Source organism: Mauremys reevesii, linkage group 1, assembly GCF_016161935.1.
Source record: "Mauremys reevesii isolate NIE-2019 linkage group 1, ASM1616193v1, whole genome shotgun sequence".
Classification (NCBI taxonomy): Eukaryota; Metazoa; Chordata; order Testudines; family Geoemydidae; genus Mauremys; species Mauremys reevesii.
In genome coordinates this window covers 333,925,632-333,930,732 of record NC_052623.1, presented here as the reverse complement: position 1 = coordinate 333,930,732, position 5,101 = coordinate 333,925,632, and positions in this window count along the sequence as shown.

Here is a 5,101-nt window from a genome sequence, read left to right as displayed (position 1 = left end):
ACCCAGCCTACCCCTTGATGCCATGGCTCATGAAGCCATACACAAGCAGCCTGGACAGTAGTCAGGAGTTGTTCAACTACAGGCTGAGCAAGTGCAGAATGGTGGTAGAATGTGCATTTGGCCGTTTAAAGGCGCGCTGGCGCACATTACTGACTCGCTCAGACCTCAGCCAAACCAATGTCCCCTTTGTTATTGCTGCTTGCTGTGTGCTCCACAATCTCTGTGAGAGTAAGGAGGAGACCTTTATGGCGGGGTGGGAGGCTGAGGCAAATCACCTGGCCACTGATTATGCGCAGCCAGACACCAGGGCGATTAGAAGAGCACACCAGGAAGCGGTGCGCATCAGAGAAGCTTTGAAAACGAGTTTAATCATGGGCCAGGGTATGGTGTGACGGCTGTGTTTGTTTCCCCTTGATGAACCCCCCCCTCCTTGATAGACTCATTCCCTGTAAACAACCCACCCTCCCCGTTCAATTACAGCTTGCTTAAGGAAATAAAGTCACTATCGTTTAAAAATCATGTATTCTTTATTAATTAATTATAAAAAAAGAGGGAGAGAACTGACAAGGTAGCCCAGGTGTGGTTTGGGAGGAGGATAGGAGGGAAGGAAAAGGCCACTAAAAAAATTTCAAAGTAATGACAGCCTTTTGGTTAGGCTGTCCACGGGGGTGGAGTGGGCGGGTGCACGGAGCCTCCCCCCACGTGTTCTTACACATCTGGGTGAGGAGGATGTGGAACATGGTGAGGGGTGAGGGTGGTTATACAGGGGCTGCAGTGGCACTCTGTGATCCTGCTGCTGTTCCTGAAGCTCCACCAGACGCCGGAGCATGTCAGTTTGATCACGCAGCAGCCCCAGAGTTGCATCCCGCCACCACTGATCTTCCTGCCTACACCTCTGATCTTCCTGCCGCCACCTCTCATCTCGAGCGTCCCTCCTGTCCTCACGTTCACTGGCATCTTTCCTGTAATTTGATACCACATCCTTCCACTCATTCAGATGAGCTCTTTCATTGCGGGTCACTTCCATGATTTCCGAGAACATTTCATCTCGTGTCTTTTTTTTCCGACGCCTTATCTGAGATAGCCTTCGGGATGGAGTAGGGAGGCTTGAAAAATTTGCAGCTGCATGAGGGAAGGAAAAAAGAGAGAGAAGTATTTAAAAAGATACATTTTACAGAACAATGCTTATACTCTTTCACGGTGAACAACACTATTCACCTTACATAGCACATGTGATTTGACTACAAGGTCGCATTTTGCATCTTAATATTGAGTGCCTGCGGCTCTGGTGTTAGAAATCTCATATACGCAGGTCCGGGCAGCAGAATTCGGCTTGCATGCGGCCATGGTAAGCCATTGTCTTCTGCAGCCTTCATATATCCAGCGCCCTCCTTTACCAAATAGCAAGCAAAGCCCGTTCAATGCTGCTTCTTTCCTGTTAACATGCAGCAGCAGAAACCATCCCCCCATCCAATTCTCTGGGATGATCACTTTACCCCTCCTCCCACCGCGTGGCTGGTATCATGGAAGATCACTGCTAAACACCCCCCTCCCACACCCCCACCGCGTGGCTGGTAGCAGGGAAGATCCCTGCTACCCAAACGCGAAAAAGGTCAGCGCCAATCACCCGCCCTCCTTCCCCCTGCTTGGCTACCTGCAAGGAAGGATTTCTTTTAAGCAACAGGCAAACAGCCCAGTAGGAATGGCCATCTCTGTCCCCTTAATTAAATTATGGAATTTCAACCAGGTTACCATGAACGATATCACTCTCCTGAGGATAACACAGCGAGATAAAGAACGGATGTTGCTTGAATGCCAGCAAACACCGGGACCATACGCAGCTAGGCTTTGTCATGCAATGATACCATTACTTGCTACATGCATGGCGTGGTCAAGTGTCCTACCATGGAGGACGGAATAAGGCTGCCCTGCCCAAAACCTTCTGCAAAGGCTTTTGGAGTACCTCCAGGAGAGCTTCATGGAGATGTCCCTGGAGGATTTCCGCTCCATCCCCAGACATGTTAACAGACTTTTCCAGTAACTGTACTGGCCGCGAATGCATCCCAAGTCCTCAGGGCAACTTAATCATTAAAAAACGCTTGCTTTTAAACCATGTCTTATATTTACAAGGTACACTCACCAGAGGTCCCTTCCATGGCTTCACTGTCTGGGATAGTTGCTTGGGAGGGCTGGGAGGGTAATTCCGTCAGGGTGAGAAAAAGCTCCTGGCTGTTGGGGAGAACGGAGTGCTGTGTGCTCTCTACAAGCTCATCCTCCTCTTCCTCCTCCTCCTCTTCCCCGTCCGCAGAACCCCCATCTCGGAATCCACGGACAGGGGTGGGGTAGTGGTGGCGGACCCCCCTAGAATTGCATGCAGCTCAGCATAGAAGCGGCATGTTTTCGGCCCTGCCCGGACTTTCCATTTGCTTCTTTGGTTTTCTGGTAGGCTTGTCTGAGCTCCTTAACTTTCACACGGCACTGTATTGAGTCCCTGGTGTGGCCTCTCTGCATCATGGCCTTGGAAATTGTTTCAAATGTTTTTTCATTTCGTCTTTTGGAAGGGAGTTCTGTTAGCACGGAATCCTCTCCCCATACAGCGATCAGATCCAGTACCTCCCGTGCAGTCCATGCTGGAGCTCTTTTTCGATTCTCAGGAGACTGCATTGTTACCTGTGCTGATGAGCTCTGCGTGGTCACCTGTGCTGGTGAGGTCTCCACGCTGGCCAAACAAGAAATGAAATTCAAAAGTTCGCGGGGCTTTTCCTGTCTACCTGGCCAGTGCATCCGAGTTCAGATGGCTTTCCAGAGCAGTCACAATGGTGCACTGTGGGATACCACCCGGAGGCCAATACCGTCGAATTGCGGCCACACTAACCCTAATCCGACATGGCAATACCGATTTGAGCGCTACTCCCCTCATCGGGGAGGAGTACAGATATCGGTATTAAGAGCCCTTTATATCGATATAAAGGGCTTCGTTGTGTGGACGGGTGCAGCGTAAAATCGGTTTAACGCTGCTAAATTCGGTATAAACGCGTAGTGTAGACCAGGCCTGTGATTGACAACTCTACTTCTCTGGCACCATGAAACTTTCTGCAACAAGGGTAACGCTTGTCTGTGCAGGAGGCAGAGCTTTTTCAGGGGGATGGCCCACAATTGTAGAATGAATTGCACCAGGAACTAAAGACCATAACAAACCTCCCTATTTTCTGCTCTAAGTGCAAGGCATATGTCTTTAACCTTGCCTTCTCTAACATACATAAAAGACCATCTGTATAAATATTATGAAACAAATAAATATATACAAATTTAAAAAAACATAAAAAAATTCCACTGCACACAATTCTGTGCCTGGGGAGAGGATGAGAGAACAAACACAGGACAGATATCAGTCATGTTGCTTAATGTACTACTGGAAAGTATTTGGATACTATTGTGATGAACATACATAAGAACCTACACAGAATAGAAGGCTGGCATCATGGGCAAAGTGCAGACAGAGATCAATGGCTTGATAACAAATAAAAGATGATAGGGTGAAGATATGCTATGAAGGGCCTTAAAAGTGAAGACAAATACAGTAGTTTGTGTCTGATGCAGTGAAAAGGGGAACAAGTGGAGAAAGGCAAAGAGAGGAGTAATGTAGTTGGCTTGACAAGCCATGAAGATGATCTTAGCAGCAGTGTTTGAAATGGGGTGGGGGCAGGGGCAAGATGACACTTACCAAGGCCAGAAAAGAGGATGTATTTAGTCCTGTCCACACTCTCAGTTAACACAACTTAAAAGTAAGTAGCATAGTTTGCTTCCACATGATGCAAGTTTTTGAAATGATGTTCAAATCTCTCTAATTTAAACATGGTTTATTTCCCAGATTCCTGAAGGCCCCCTTAAGGACTGAACTCACAACCCTGTTTAGGAGGCCAATGCTCAAACCACTGAGCTATCCATCCCCCTTCCAATAAATGTTAGATGCATCTGATATGATTCACAGAGGGCCACTGTGGACGGTAACAGATGCATGGCCACCCAGGACTGACTGACCATCCATTTCTCATATATTTCTATTGTGGCCCTCACCATAGTATATCTGTGCTGAACAAGTTAAATTAGATCTGCCTGCTGGCTGGCTGTATAGGGCTAACTAGTGGAGTCTGGACATTATTTCTTCTGGGTTCTGGAAAGCTCTGCTTTTTTATTATTTTCTTGACTGGTTACACTGAGAAAGCTTTAGCAAGGGAGTTGGATTGTGCAGTGTATTCTACCATCAGTAAAAGCAGCAAAGAGTCCTGTGGCACCTTATAGACTAACAGACGTTTTGCAGCATGAGCTTTCGTGGGTGAATACCCACTTCGTCGGATCCAGACTAACACGGCTACCCCTCTGATACTTTCTACCATCAGTCAGACTTTGGCTCAGTTTCATCTCCTCCATTAAATGTTTCCACAGCCAGCCAGTCAGGATGCTTTGTCCCTGACTAGCATCTCTATGCTGCACACTAAGCCCTGGCTTTGACCCAAGTTTGAGCCCAAATCCTTCTTCCAGTCACACACAAATCAGGTCAGCAAGCACTCAGGACCTGGGTCAGTACCAGAGTCCACTGTGACTAAGCTCTGTAGTTCTGCAGTGTGGATGCTGCTCAAGCCGCAGACCTGAGTCAGAAAGTCTGCGTAGTACAGTAAGCATGCGTTAGCACAGCTACGGGTTGTGCCGTCCCTACCCATATGCAAAGTACACAGCTGTGTGTTGCTCCAGCCCCTGCTCCGACTCTTCCCCATGGCCTCTACCCCTGCTCTGCCCCTGCCCTGCACCCACTTCACCCTTTCCCCAAAGCCCCTGCCCTGCCCCCACTCCCCTGAGGACTGCAGCAGGGGTAGGGCGCCCTGCACTCACCGGTGGCAGTAAGTGGACCACTCTGGCCCTAGCCCACTCCGTACTGCTGGCTCCCAGCTGTGCCACCGTTGAGTGCTGGGGGGCGGTTTTCCCTCTGCCCCCCAAGCCTGCTCCTGCCCCACCCAGAGGCCTGGGGCTAGCCTCCCCCCCACAGAGGCCTGGGGCCCCACACACCCCCAGCAGGGGAGGGGGCTGCGTAGGGCACCAAAAT